The sequence below is a fragment of the Mesoplodon densirostris genome, chromosome 10 (genome assembly GCF_025265405.1).
Source record: "Mesoplodon densirostris isolate mMesDen1 chromosome 10, mMesDen1 primary haplotype, whole genome shotgun sequence".
In the NCBI taxonomy this organism is placed as follows: Eukaryota; Metazoa; Chordata; class Mammalia; order Artiodactyla; family Ziphiidae; genus Mesoplodon; species Mesoplodon densirostris.
Genome location: NC_082670.1, coordinates 26,312,194 through 26,328,230, shown reverse-complemented (window position 1 = coordinate 26,328,230; position 16,037 = coordinate 26,312,194).

The following is a 16,037-nucleotide window of genomic DNA, read 5'->3' as shown; positions in this document are numbered from 1 at the left end:
TAATATTTTTCTTTTTAGTAATTTATATAAGATGTCTTGAAATGTCTCTTTTTGTAAATATAATGTCTCTAAATGTAAGGAAAATGTAGGCTTTTCCTTTATCAGGATAAAATAAATGAGAATGCTAATTGATTTCAAGTGAAATTATTTGGGTTAATTCTCATTTTTTGATGTTTGAAGGAACAGTATTCCTATTCACATGTAAAATGGTACAAATCTGATATTGGTTAAGATTATTTTGGTCAGACCATCTAAGTCTTATGAACAAGTTTTATGGGTCTTAGGGGCCTTCACAGGAAACACAGACACTAATGTTTTCCTGAGGCTTTGACCCATGGGAGTTGCTCTGTCTGCAATTCCCTTCCTGCATTTGACACATCCATACTCCACTGTCAGAATCAGCTCAGAAGTTACTTCCTCCATGAAGCCTTTCCTGATATGTTGAGATTTTCTACTACTGGGATCTCAGAGTCCCTGTAACATATCTCTAATTTTGTGCTCATCTGATACAATTTACATGTCTTTCTCCAACGCCATCTCCTTCTCTGACCAAAAAAGAAGAAAATTTTGACTATATCTTCCCCAGTGTGGAGATCAGATCTTATTCTTCATTATAATACATGGATTTAGCACCTAGTATCTGGCCTGTGTAGACAAAAATACTGGCTGGTAAAAAGCCAAATGGCTGTTCTTCAGTGGAAGCCATTTCAGAAGAAGCAGGGTTCTCTTCCAAACATTACAGTTATGCTGAGAAAATATTGAAGTTTCTTAGCTTTCAAACCAATCATTGATTTGGTTTTCTTATCTGTAGTGGTTAACTTTGGTCCACAAGATGAAGAGGTTTGAGTGCCCCATGAGAGAGGCATGAGAGTTTCCTAAAATGATAAGAATCATTCTTCCCTAAAGTTGAGGAAACAGAACAGTCCCAAACAGGTAACAGTACTTCTAGTTCTTTGATTACAGATGCATATAATCATACAAAATTATTTAAAGTATGAAATGTTTTACCTAGTGTGTTGCAGGTTGACTGAGATGCTTGTTTAAAATGCAGAATCTGATTTATCAGGTCTTAGGTGGAGCTCAGCTACCTGCATTTTAAACAACTGTTCAGCTAATTCTGATGCCTATAGACGGGCTTTGAAGAGACACTGCCAAAGATGCTGAACTCACTTCCTTTGGAAGCAGTTTTCACATGTGTTTCTATGGAAGTTTGTGTGATTTTCCTTCCTCTCCTCCACTTAGAATATAACATCATCAGGACAAATGCCTGGCCTTTTATTATACTTTCCTATTAACTCCATTGCACTGAATTCGGTGCTCTGACCTCATGGTACATCAGGGCATGCATGGAAGAGACCTCATTTCTGCTCTCAGTTTATAGGAGGCTGGGAAAAGGGGTGAAATCTCAGGCAGCTACCGGGCCATAGAAGGCTTCACTTTTCTCAAGTGCTGTGTGAATATTTCTAGTTTTTAGTATCTGCTTATACCTACAGGGCACATAAAAGCAAGTCCTTGGGAGTCAACAGACGTTTGTGCCTGTCTTCCCCAGATGCCCCTACCTCAGTCAGCTCCTGGGGCTGTTGAACCCATATCAATCCACGGGCATCTGACCATCACTGTCCTGCTTACAGGCTGTCTGTGGCTCTACCTGCCTCTAGGAATGAGTCTACATCCTGAACCAGACTTACAGGCTCCTCATAAGCTGCCTCCTTTCTTCCTTTCCAGCCACATCTATATCATCTACCCCAGACGCATGACTCTCTAGCTGATGGGACTTCTCGGAGTTTCCCTAATAATAGGTTCTTTCATAGTTTCCGAGTACATGTCACCTCCTGCCTAGAAGGCTGTCACAACTTTGACTTTCTGTGAATGCCTACTCAGTCTTCAGTTATCACCTCCAGTGGGAAGCCAAGAGTGACAAAGCCAACTAGCCTTACATGTTTAATTTCTCTATTGGCATTTAATTTCATTTCATTGTTTTACCATTTAACCATTTATCAACCCTATGGGGCAGTTTCCCATTTTACAGTTGAGAAAGCAGAAGTACTGGGAGGTGAGGTAACTTGCCCAAATTCACACAACTAGTAACTGGAAGAGTTAGGATTCAAACTGATATATCCCATCTCTAGCTCCATGCTCTTAGCCTTACACCTTGACTAGATGGCCTTTTACTTGTGCACCTTCTTCGCTAGAACACAGGAGCCATGTCTTAGTTTTCCCTGGATTCTACTTTCCAAACAAACTGCCTCATCCACAGTAGGTGTTCAATTAACATGTAATTGGATAAGCCTGTCACTGGATCATATGCCTTTGCCTTGCCAAGGATTACAGGAGCAGCGGAAGCCACAGAAAAGACCAAATCGAACCAACCAGAGCCCATTAAGACCACCCAATTATAAACTATAGGGGCTACCTAGAGACTCTGATTTCTACATTAACAGAAAAGTTACTAATAAAATGCAACATTGATTGATTTGCATCTGATTTCTAGAGACAGAGCTGTGAGTCAGGGGTGATTTAATCTTTCAGCCTCCTGTAGCTATTTCTGGATTTCTTTGTGGCGAGGGACATTAGATTCACCTCATGTGGTGTGGGGCAGTGATGGACTCAGTGATCAAAGTGCCGATGGTGTTTTGTGCTCAGAGGCCTCTGACTATCTCTCCTTCCTGTCAGTGTTCCCAGATAGCACAGGCCAGCTCAACTGGAGAACAATTGGGTCTTCTGAACTTTCAGCCTAATCTCAAAGGTGTCTTGTTAGTTGTTCCAGTGCCTGACAAATTTCAACCTTCCCCATGCACCAACTCTTATGCTTTTGGGTCGGATAGACCTAGGTTTAAATGGCAGGTTTACTGTTTACCACAAATGACTTTGGATAATACATCTGGCTGCTCTAAGCCATGGTTTCCTCCTCTCTAAAATGGGATTAATAGGCGTATTCACCTAATTGTGTCATTATGAGGATAATGTATATCAAGCTTTACTGTATAAGGTCACATATCTAATTAAGCTGGATCCAGAAAACAAATTCAGGTTGTCTGATCCCAGAGGTGGAACTCATAGCTTCTCAACAATATTCTCAACTCGCTCCGTTATCTCCCTTCCTTAATTCTTCGACCCATTCAATCTCTGTCCTCTCACTGCTGAAATTCATGAAAATAGAGCCTATCCTCACTGCTTTACATCGTGAACCATTTTTTCCTCTCACCATCTGATGGACTCTGCCATCTGTCACCACCACCCCATAGCCATTATGCTCTAGGTGGTGAATCATGACAGTTGATTATGTTGATCAGGAACTACTCTGCGAATACGCAATGTTCAGACTTCATTTGAATTTATTTCTTGCTCATCTAACAGTGCTGAGTGGTTTGGGGATAGCAAGGTGGCTCTGCTCCATGCATTCATCTAGAAACCCAAGCTGATGGGGGCTTTCTTTGATCACTCAGGGCTTCCACTGGGGATATCTACTTTTGGTCAGCCAAGAGAAAAGAGCAGGGTGGAGCCAGGGAAGGATTCTGTGGACCAGTGGTGCATCACCTTCACTCCACATTCCATTGCTAGAACATCTAGAATAATCATGAGGCCAGAGAGGAGAGGACAATATGAACTTTGCTGAGCAGCCAGAAACTCATTGCCACACTCATTGAAGGAAGTCAAGACTATTATTAACTTTAAATTTCTCCAACATCAGGGCAATGTACCTTTCCAACCTTTTCTTGAACCATTTCTGTACTTTCCCACCATACTGTCTCTATCAGACTGTCCATTCTATCTAAATGCTCAAGATCACTTTCTTTCACACCAAAACCCCTGATGGCAAAGTACAGTATTACCTCTTTCACTAAGCCTTTTCTCATCTTCCCTTCTCAGAAGGAGAAGGACAAGGTAGACAGCAAACTTTTTCTACTTTAGATCATCTAAGGTCAAATCATAGAAGGTTAGCACAGGAAGAGGTCCCCAGCAATGCTTAGCCCAAAGTTTTCTTTGTATGAAAGAAGCTAAGACCTAGAGAGATAAAGGGATTGCCTAGGGACAAGCCATGAGTAGAAACCAAGTCTGTTAGATTCCATTCCTGTCTCTATCCTCACGTTATCTCCTGGTGGTGTAGGGCCAGCCTATGGGGTAGTTTTATTCATATATATTTTTCAAACTTTTCCCAATTAACCCCCAAAGCATATTAAAAACAATAAACTGTTAGGACTTTAAAAATAATGCCAAAAAAATCTTCTTTATATAGACTGACAGATTAAAAACATTTTTCCCAGTTCTGCTTCATGATCTCGTAAAGTTTGAAAATCTCTTAGTTTTTCCTAGCGATGCCTCAAATTTCAGTGAGAATGAATCAATCTCTATCTGTCTATCTATATATATCTTAGCTCTTGGCAATTAAGTCTCGTGATAATTGTTTTTGTGCATTAGTCATAATCACTTTTTAAGCAGCAAAGCCTATTACTGTTACAGAGTGAGTTTCAGATGCCCTGCAGTTTGATTAATTTTGGGTAATGCAGGTGTGTGGGGTAAGAAGATTTTACAATGCCTGTAAAATGTTGCCTCATGACATGTTCAGCAGTGAATCTGTGGCACCATAGGGCAATTTCAGTGCTTTTCATTAAATACCTGATACCATTTACATTGTACAGTTTTTAAGCAAGAACCATCCTCCGAGATCAGGAGGGTCTGTTAATTGCAAGGCATTTGGGAATCCTGGAGGAGGTAGAAGGGTCTAGATATTTTTCTGGGAACAAATGTAAAAACAACAAGCCAACAAACAGAAAACAGTACATGCGAAGGAATTGTATTCGATCCATGTTGCTTTTAGCGGGTTCTCTCATCTTCCCACAACAAAAGATGAGATCTGACTTGCAGCAAATAGTGTGCCCAAAAACACAGTTTCCCATGAAAACAAATCAAGAAGAAAACAAGAAAACCATAGTGAATGGTATACATTTCTTCTTGTTATTTGAAATCATCTCTCTTAGTTTCAGCTACCTTTGGTATTGTTATTGTTATTACAGGTAAGAGAGCAGATGTAATAATTAAATCCATCATTGATTCATTCAAACAATTCATACATACTTATTTAGCCCCAATACGTGCCAGGCAAATGGATAGAAGCTCAAGATAAAAGATGGCTGTGAGAAAATAGGATGAATTTTTTAAAATGGTTTCTGCCCCCCGAGAGATCGCAGTGTTACAGTTTGAAGCTCTGACTTCTCACCCAAAGCTGAGGCCCACCTGATCATTTTTCACTTGGATGTTATAACGCCTCCTTAAACTCAACCCATTCAAATCTAAATTCATCATTCTTGTCTAAATCAGTTTTTATCCTTGACTAAAGAAAATTACTGTATCTTATAACAGCAAAGCACCACGCAAATGTTCGGTTTTCACTAGAATTATTCCCCACAGTGGTAATTACCAACCTAAGACACACAGATAATAAGATTCTGATTCATCATCCTTCCAGTCCCCAAGTGCAGTCAAATAGCACAGCCTAAGCTCATCTTTTCTGGAAGGCTGTCCTCACCTCTCAAGGTCTTGCTACCTTCAGACCATCTCCCCTTCTAATCCACTCACTATTCGTCACTATGTTGTCCCTGTTTCTCAAGCACTGTGGTGTCATCCCAACTAGGTCACACACTCTTGGAATTCACAGCCTGCATCTTAAGGATCTTTTCTCACCTGTGACGATGACTGGGTATAAGTGTGGATCTGAAACACGAGCTCAAACCCAGGTCAGGATGCCAACCAGCTCTGCAACCCAGTAAAATCCAAACAGCTTTCAAACTGGAGTTTCTTCTTCTGTGATGTGAATAAGAGAATAAGGCCCAACTCACAGAGTTGTATGGAGAACTAAAGAGAAAGTAGACTCTACTCAAAAGTAATTTGTAAATCTAGAGCCCACACAAATGTAAATTCTTAGTATTATTTGCCATAGTTTCAGCTCAGCACAATAAATATTAGATTAATTGATTCATTGATGTTAAGTGAGTTAACATTTAGTACCAATTGTTTGCTTATACATTTGGAGGATAAACCTACGAAACCATCCCTTCTGCTTTCCGAACAGTATGTTCCCTGGGCAGAAACATAGATCTACACCATCCTTAATCCCAATGCACCTCTCCCCATGTGTTCCACAGCAGGAAAACTTGTCCACCACATCTGTCTTCTCTCTCTCAGTGCATCTTCTCTCTCCAGACACTGAACTCTGTCAGTAAAATAAGCTGCCTGTCAAGGAAAAGAGCAGAGTGATAGGACAAGAAGCCAAGACCTCAACGTGAATGCCATGGATCACTCTTTCCAACCATATTATTCGTGCTGTATTTGTAAAGACATGAGAGACACAATATTGAACATCAAAGAATGACATAGCCTTATATAAAGCTACTTTTAAAAATAAATGATGGTGATGATGATGATGATGATGATGATGATGGTCATGGAGGAGGTGTTTACTATGGCATCTAGATGGGAGAAGGTTTTTATTTTTGACAAGGGTTTGCCCTGAGCTTCTCATAACATGGGAGAGGCAGATAGGCCACCCATACATGTTTGGCTTACTCCAAAGGCCAACCTGACTCACAGGTGCAGATAGTTTTAATTTGGCCATTGCTGGTCAACTTTTTTTTTTTCTTCTTAAAGACTAGGCAATAAACTAAGGTTTTTATTGTGAATGTTGAGCAATTCTCATGATTGGAGTGTTCTTCAAGACTCACCTAACTGAATGGCTTCAAAACCTTAGCTGATGCACTTCTTTTTTCAAGTTCTGAAGGTCCCAGCCAAAGTGTTTACATTTATTGTGAGTAATTCTTATTTAATCTTTTAAAGAAGTAGACCAGTCTTGTAACATAGTAATTTAGCTTTATTAAAGATAATTAAAAGGGATAAGCCTCCTTCTGCCCAAATGATCTATGTAAACCAATAAAAGTCACTTTGGAGCCGGATAATTATCTGGATAATTATCTCAACCCTTTTAACTCTGCTGTTCTGGGTTTATAGTAGGCATTCCGTGGAAACTTGTTGATTGATTTGCTTTTGACTATGAGGACTTGAACCAATAATTCTTTTCTTTTCCCCATGTTTAAATAGAAGTCTTCTTTTACTTTTAATTGTGGTATATTTGACAAAAGTTTTATATATTTAAGGTATACAATTGATGATTTGATATACATACACATTGTGAAATAATCACCACAATCAAGCTAATTAACATGTTAATCACCTCAGGGCTTCCCTGGTGGCGCAGTGGTTGAGAGTCTGCCTGCCGATGCAGGGGACACAGGTTCGTGCCCCAGTCCGGGAAGATCCCACATGCCACGGAGAGGCTGGGCCCGTGAGCCATGGCCACTGAGCCTGCATGTCTGGAGCCTGTGCTCCGCAACGGGAGAGGCCCGCGTACCACAAAAAAAAAAAAAAAAAAAAAAATCACCTCAGATAGTTGCCATTTGTGTGTGTGTGTGTGTGTGTGTGTGTGTGTAAGACCTACCCTCTTAGGAAATTTCAAATGTACAAAAAAGTACTCTTCACTATAGTCAGATTGTTGTACGTTGGGTCTCTAGAACTTAATCATTTTGTAAAACTGAAACTTTGTATCCCTTGACCAATATTTCTCCTTCACCCTCTCCCCCCAGATCCTGGTAACCACCCTTCCACACTCTGCTTCTATGAGTTTGACTATTTTAGAATCCCACATATGTCAGATCATGCAATATTTATATTTCTGTGTCTGGTTTATTTCACTTAGCATAATGCCCTCCAGGTTCATTCACGTTGTTGTAAATGGCAGGATTTATTTCTTTTTTTAAGGCTGAATACTATTCCATTATATATATATATATATATATATATATATATATATATATATATATATATATATAATCTAACCCCAAAATTATAATAATTCAGAAATTCAACTGCCTTGACCACTCAAGACAAATATACTTTTTTACTTTTGCTTATGTTAGAATCATAAAACCCTATAGAGAGTAAAAATTTCTCTAGTTTACCCAGCCCAAAATGATGTATAAAGACACCATACTTGGGCCTCCCTGGTGGCGCAAGTGGTTGAGAGTCCGCCTGCCGATGCAGGGGATGCGGGTTCGTGCCCCGGTCTGGGAGGATCCCATATGCCGCGGAGCGGCTGGGCCCGTGAGCCATGGCTGCTGAGCCTGCGCGTCCGGAGCCTGTGCTCCGCGACGGGGGAGGCCACAACAGTGAGAGGCCCGCATACCGCAAAAAAAAAAAAAAAAAAAAAAGACACCATACTGGCTTTGGTAATAATTTCTGTTGTCTTATATGCCAATGGATCAAAAGTTCTCTCTTATATCTATTCCCAAACCAGACTTAATACTGTTAAGTTGATACATTTAAATTCTGACTTTTTCCCCATTGAAAAATATAAAGAGAAATGAGTTTTCAACTTTCACTTACATGCTAGAGACAGTAACCTAGAAGTTCATGATGATTCCTAATGCTTTGGTTCTTAAGGATGTAAAGAAGAGATGACATCTACTTTGAATTAAATTCGAGATGTAAGGTTAGGAGCTCTCTCCCTATTTCTAATGGTATATGAGGTGAATCCCTTAGAGTATCCAGTCTGTACATTAGACTTTAACTCCCTTCGAAGATGGTAGCAACTGATGTGAAAATTTAGTTTCCACAAAAAAACACTTGTTAGGAATAATCATATCTTATTTTTCAATGGAATTTTTGAGGCATCATTTATATACAATTAGTATACAATAAATCTCATGGGTTTTAATTGTTCAACTTGATGAGTATTGACAATTGATATACAACATTTTCATTCACCTAGGAAGTTCCCTGTGTCCTTTTCAGGCAATTCTTAACATTTCAGGGACAAGCATATTTTAATTTCTATTACCACAGGGTATTTTACCTGTTCCTGTACTCCATATAAATGGAATCTGACAGTATGGATACTTTACTTCTGAATTAAAATTTACAAAGCACTTTTACTTTCACTACTTCCATTAGATCCTTGGAGTGAGATAAAGGTCCCAAGGTAAAAATTTTTATAGATGGGACACCAAAGCTCAGACTTGCTTAATGTCACCCAGTAGAAGAAGGCTTTCAAGGCAGAATTGAAGCTCGGTGTTCGGATTTTGGGTTCGGGACTCCTTCTGTTGAATTCTAGTGGATCCTGGAAAGATATTTGGACTTGTCTTCATCATAACAACAACAGTGATAATAAAAATAAGTACCTGAGTCTAAATGCCAGCATTGCCATTCTTGATGTGTGTGATTTTCAGTAAGTTATTTGATTCATTTCAGACTCAGTTACTTTATAAAGTAAGGATGGTAATAGCCTCATTCCTGGACCTGACACTCTTGTTTGTACTCCAAGACTCATATCTCTTCATGATTTCTGTTGGAGGTTCTATAAAACCTCAATACCAACAGGCAGAGTCAGAAACTAACTGTTGGACTGTTACACTTGGTTTAAGTCTTTCTGATCACATTTTATTTCCATTTTTCTCTCTCTGCTAAATCATGAGCTCCTTGAAAATGGGATGCAGTTCTTCCTCACCACCATTTCTCAAGTGCTTAGCACACCATCTGGCCCAGAAGTGATGTACGCTCTGAACTTGTTACAGGTAGCCAGAAATAAAGACAGGCAAAGCTCCTTTGGAGAAAAAATTGACCTCCAACTTTTACACCACCACTCAGACTTGTCTGAGTGTGTCTTACTAGATCTGATAAGAGGGTATGAAAAATATGATGAGATTATTTTCATGGTCGTGCTAAAAATGTTAAATCATACCATAAATCTCCAAGACATCAAACCAATGTAGGAGAAGAGAGTCCACCTACCTGTTACAGTTAGCCTATACAGGCTAGGGAAGGACCACTTTGCCTAGTGCCCCCCTCCTCATCCGGCCACCTCCTAATTCCCTAGTGCTGCCTTGTGCCAGCCACCTATACCTAACTGCAGTGCTGCAGTGGTATTAAGGGAAACAATAATGTCTGCTAACGCTGTCAACACCTTGGCAATATCTGCCTTTCTTCAATTACTTTTGTTTACAAATTACTCCTAATTTTGTTCTTAAAAGCTAGTTAAGAACAAATGCTGCTAGGATTGATGGGAAGCTAACTGCATGATTAAGTAATTACGTTTTTAAAGCTTGCCTTACACTAGGACTAATGATATGTCACCCAGTAGCAGAAATTCCAGATAATGAATGCGAAATGTTTCTACGTACTTAGTTGCTTTTAAATCTCCCTTCACGCCAGAGCTGGTGCTATGCATGGGGTAGCGGGAGGAAGAAAAGGAGTGACAGCTCGGCCTCCCCAGCCTTTGTGTAGAAACACACACTCCCACCCAGGGCTCTTTTCTGCCCTCGACGATGCTTTAATTTTTGTAAAGCTGACGCTTTATTTCCGTGTAGGGTGATTGTTCGGTTGGTTCACTGATGAAAATGCTACATCGTTTTGTTGAATAAAGAGCCGAATGAAGTTAACTAGCGGGGGACTGTCCTTTCCCTGCAGGGCCCAGATTGAGAGTGGATCTTCTGAGTATATAATAGAACAGAATTCGAGTCAGAGCTGAAGGGGCTCTGCCTCTCCTCCTCCAACTGGGGGCTTTAACGGGTGAGGATTGGTGGAGTGGGTGTTGGGTGAGCAGGGTCCAAGGGATGGGAGGAAGGAGAAATGAGGTCCCTTCATCCTTACACTTGGGGATTCTTGGTTATTCTTAGGGGTTCATGGCTTCTGGACTCCTGACAAGCATCAGTCCTCTTCTTTGGGCTGCAATCCTGCAGTTAAAGTCAGAACTCATTTTGTGGTGACGGGTAACGTTTCCTCAATGAATACATAGGTTCTCCAATAGTCCAGCCATTTTCTTTTCTAGATAAGGACAGTGGGAAAAAATGTTTTATGTGTACAGTGTATAATATATCAATGTTTTAATCTATTTTGTATATAATTGTGTCAACTATATATGCATATGCATTCATATATAATTATATTTATGCATTATTTAATATATGTCTTTATATAGTGATATATAACACATGCATATAAAAAGCATAGCACAGTAAACATTCAATCTGTTGCTATACTTATATGTATAATATAATTATAGTAACAAGTTACTATAATGCACGTCTATATATCACACATAAACACATTGGTGTAAAATAGCTATATATGTACACTATACCCATATAGACACATATGTACATATTGCATATCTACAGACATATTCTCAAAAATATATAATTCAACAACGTTAGAAAATGCTTCAGTTAATGGGGGTGCTCTAGTGTGATAAGTTATCATCCATTGGCTCACATTGAAAGGTGAGCAAAAATCAGTCCTAGCTTTAAATCTAGATTCATATTGGCCAGTTATTTCACCTTCTTAACATCTTTCTCAGACTCCTTTACTTTAAAATATGAATTATAAAAAATATATATATATGAATTATAGATACCAACCTTGAGGGGTTGCTGTGAGGAGTAAATGAGTTTACATATGGAATTCATCCAACGGTCTTGCACAAAGTAGGTACTCACTAACTGTTCATTTTGTTTCCCAAAGAACTGCCATTTCTTTTCCTCAAACACTGAGTAATAGTGACCCCTAAGACAAGCGACAGGCTATGCAATTTTCCCTACTGGTGAGATTTAAACTAGTTATCTCTTACTGCCGAATAATGACTGTAATAGACTGAGAAGATTTCCGTTTAAATAAGTGGATGATATTTTAGCTGACTCCGGAAATGTAAATGCACCCTAATGAATGAATGCCTTAATCATTCTTCCTATTTCTTCTTTATAGACGCATTATTTTCTGACTAAGGGTGAATGCATTCAGGGTACATACGCTTGGTTATGAATACACATATGCATATACATTTTCAAGGTACTAGCTTTAAGGGAGAAGAGCTAAGGATATTCATTAACTAGGGCTGTACAGTCTCTTCAAGGACTTCTATTTGCACCAGAATAAAGTCTATATTCCTTAGTCTGACATTCAAGGCCTTCTGAACTGACCTCAACTATGTCTTATGAGATATTCTGATTTCCCTGAGCAACTAGTCCTCTCTCATTCCCTGTACTAATCATTTGACATTTTATGGCTTTATTTAAAAATTTTTGTTACCTTACTTCTCAGAGCAAGGAAACTAGCTATTGAATTTAGCCGATAATATACTGGGCATATACTCTAAGAAAACCATAATTCAAAAAGACACATGCACCCCAGTGTTCATTGCAGCATTATTTACAATAGCCAGGTCATGGAAGCAACCTAAATGCCCATCAACAGAGAAATGGATAAAGAAGATGTGGTACATATATACAATGGAATATTACTCTGCCATAAAAAGGAATGAAATTGGGTCATTTGTAGAGATGTGGATGGACCTAGAGATTGTCATACATAGTGAAATAAATCAGAAAGAGAAAAGCAAATATCATATATTAACGCATATACGTGGAATCTAGAAAAATGGTACAGATGAACCAGTTTGCAAGGGAAAAATAGAGACACAGATGTAGAGAACAAACGTATGGACACCAAGGGGGGAAAGCGGGATGGGGGTGGTGGTGGTGGTGGGATGAATTGGGAGATTGGGGTTGACATATATACACTAACATGTATAAAATAGATAACTAATAAGAAACTGCTGTATAAAAAAATAAAATAAAATAAAATTCAAAAAAAAAGAACATGCAGAATCTAGCAGAGAACCTAAAATATATATATATATATATATATATATATATTTATTACTTAAAAACAGATATAATTTTTTCAGGATATATATTTTTTATCTGGCTTATGATAGAAAAATTTAAATATATGGCACAATATTAAAAAATTAAAATGACCTATGATTTCATCACAGAGAGACAACCCTTAATAGCACCATGAGATATATTGGTTAACATCCATCCACGATTTTCCATGTTTAAAAAACAATAGATCAGGCTCAGGTTATTTACTGAAATTGAGGGTCATGTTATGTATATATATTCCATATTCTGGATTATCATTAATATTGTGTTCATGCTTTTATAATTTTGTGAAATATTGTTTGGAAACATTTTTTAAAACTATATAATAACCTTTAGGAAAGAATACAATAGTTAATTTATCTCATCTATTTATTTTTATCACACTTTTATTCCTTTTACCTGTAATGATGAGCTAAATCTCTTTAAATCCAAACCTTTGTTTTCAACTCTGATTCTACCCTGAGAATAGATTTTCTCCAAGTTGAATGTAAAGTTCTGAGGCTCTTGACACATATAAACAAATTGTTTTCCAAAATACTTCTAACTGTTTACACTGCTTCCAGCAATATTGAGTACCTGTGTCATGGCCACCTCAAAATTTTAGAGAGCATTGTTTGTTAAAAACATTTTTCACAGCATAACTCATTATAAATTTCATCTTTCCATTTACTATTAATGTAGAATATTTTCAAATTATGAGCTTTGCCAGTCAGGAAAAGAAATCTGAGTTAGCCTAAATTGGTTTATTTAAAATTAGCTTTATTTTTATTTGTCAATTATACCTCAATAAAGCTGGAAAAATAAATAGATAAGTAGATAGGTATGTAAAAATTAGCTACTCCCACCCCCCATCTGGTACTTGGACTTTTTTTTTCTTTATTCCAGGAAAGTCAAAGTTTTCCTAAAATCTATCTATTTTCTTGAACATGATCAGTGATTTCACTGTGCAGTTTCTAACTCTGGGGAGGTTGATTATTATTCAAGGATATTTAAAAGCAGTCTGTGGTCTCCTGTTGCTGGATGTCTTAGAGTACTCTCACTGTCCTTCCTGCCTCTGTCCCATCTAATTCTGGATGCACATCTTAGGATAGTAGATGACTGTTCATGACCTTTCACTCCTGGCCACTGCAGGCTAGGCATCATATTCTCTCAAAGAGAGATCACAACAAAGGTCCTGATGGGGTTGAAAACAGAGGACACTGAGCACCTGAATCAGTGGGATCAAATCCAGGCTAAGTTATTGATGATACAGCCCTATTCTCTGTTGTAAGAGGATTTGGGGGATGGGGGCAAATGTGGAGGGGAGCGATTATGGACTTGTTAACATTTTACCATACCTTACCTGTTTAGCTGAGTCACTTTGTTTTATAGGTTTGGGTATGAGTTGGTGATTAAGATTTCTCAATTCATCCTACCCATGCTGTAGTTGGGGTTAATTCTTACTTAAAACTGGTACGATGAAAAATTTGTGTCTTCACCTATTCTTCTGTTTTCATGGGTGGATGAAAATGAATCAGGTACATATTTCTTTTTTTTTTTTAAACATCTTTATTGGAGTATAATTGCTTTACAGTGGTGTGTTAGTCTCTGCTTTATAACAAAGTGAATCAGCTATACATATACATATATCCCCATATCTCCTCCCACTTGCGTCTCCCTCCCACCCGACAATATTTTTTTTATTAGTTTCTGCTTTATAACAAAGTGAATCAGTCATACATATACATCTGTTCCCACATCCCTTCCCTCCTGCATCTCCCTCCCTCCTACCCTCCCCATCCCACCCCTCCAGGCGGTCACAAAGCACCAAGCTGATCTCCCTGTGTTATGCGGCTGCTTCCCACTATCTATCTACCTTTCATTTGGTACTGTATATATGTCCATGCCTCTCTTTCGCTTTGTCACAGATTACCCTTCCCCCTCCCCATATCCTCAAGTCCATTCTCAAGTAGGTCTGTGTCTTTATTCCTGTTTTACCCCTAGGTTCTTCATGACATTTTTTTTTCTTAAATTCCATATGTATGTGTTAGCATACGGTATTTGTCTTTCTCTTTCTGACTTACTTCACTCTGTATGACAGACTCTAGGTCTATCCACCTCATTACAAATAGCTCAGTTTCATTTCTTTTTATGGCTGAGTAATATTCCATTGTATATATGTGCCACATCTTCTTTATCCATTCATCCGATGATGGACACTTAGGTTGTTTCCATCTCCGGGCTATTGTGAATAGAGCTGCTATGAACATTTTGGTACATGTCTCTTTTTGAATTATGGTTTTCTCAGGGTATATGCCTAGTAATGGGATTGCTGGGTCATATGGTAGTTCTATTTTTAGTTTTTTAAGGAACCTCCATACTGTTCTCCATAGTGACTGTACCAATTCACATTCCCACCAGCAGTGCAAGAGTGTTCCCTTTTCTCCACACCCTCTCCAGCATTTATTGTTTCTAGATTTCTTGATGATGGCCATTCTGACTGGTGTGAGATGATATCTCATTGTAGTTTTGATTTGCATTTCTCTAATGATTAATGATGTTGAGCATTCTTTCATGTGTTTGTTGGCAGTCTGTATATCTTCTTTGGAGAAATGCCTATTTAAGTCTTCTGCCCATTTTTGGATTGGGTTGTTTGGTTTTTTGCTATTGAGCTGCATGAGCTGCTTATAAATTTTGGAGATTAATCCTTTGTCAGTTGCTTCATTTGCAAATATTTTCTCCCATTCTGAGGGTTGTCTTTTCGTCTTGTTTATGGTTTCCTTTGCTGTGCAAAAGCTTTGAAGTTTCATTAGGTCCCATGTGTTTATCTATGTTTTTATTTCCATTTCTCCAGGAGGTGGGTCCAAAAGGACCTTGCTGTGACTTATGTCATAGAGTGTTCTGCCTATGTTTTCCTCTAAGACTTTTATAGTTTCTGGCCTTACATTTAGGTCTTTAATCCATTTTGAGCTTATTTTTGTGTATGGTGTCAGGGAATGATCTAATCTCATACTTTTACATGTCCCTGTCCAGTTTTCCCAGCACCACTTATTGAAGAGGCTGTCCTTTCTCCACTGTACATTCCTGCCTCCTTTATCAAAGATAAGTTGACCATATGTGCGTGGGTTTATCTCTGGGCTTTCTATCCTGTTCCATTGATCTATCTTTCTGTTTTTGTGCCAGTACTACACTGTCTTGATTACTGTAGCTTTGTACTATAGTCTGAAGTCAGGGAGCCTGAATCAGGTACATATTTCTAATCACCATCACACCCTGGGTCTATTTTAAGAA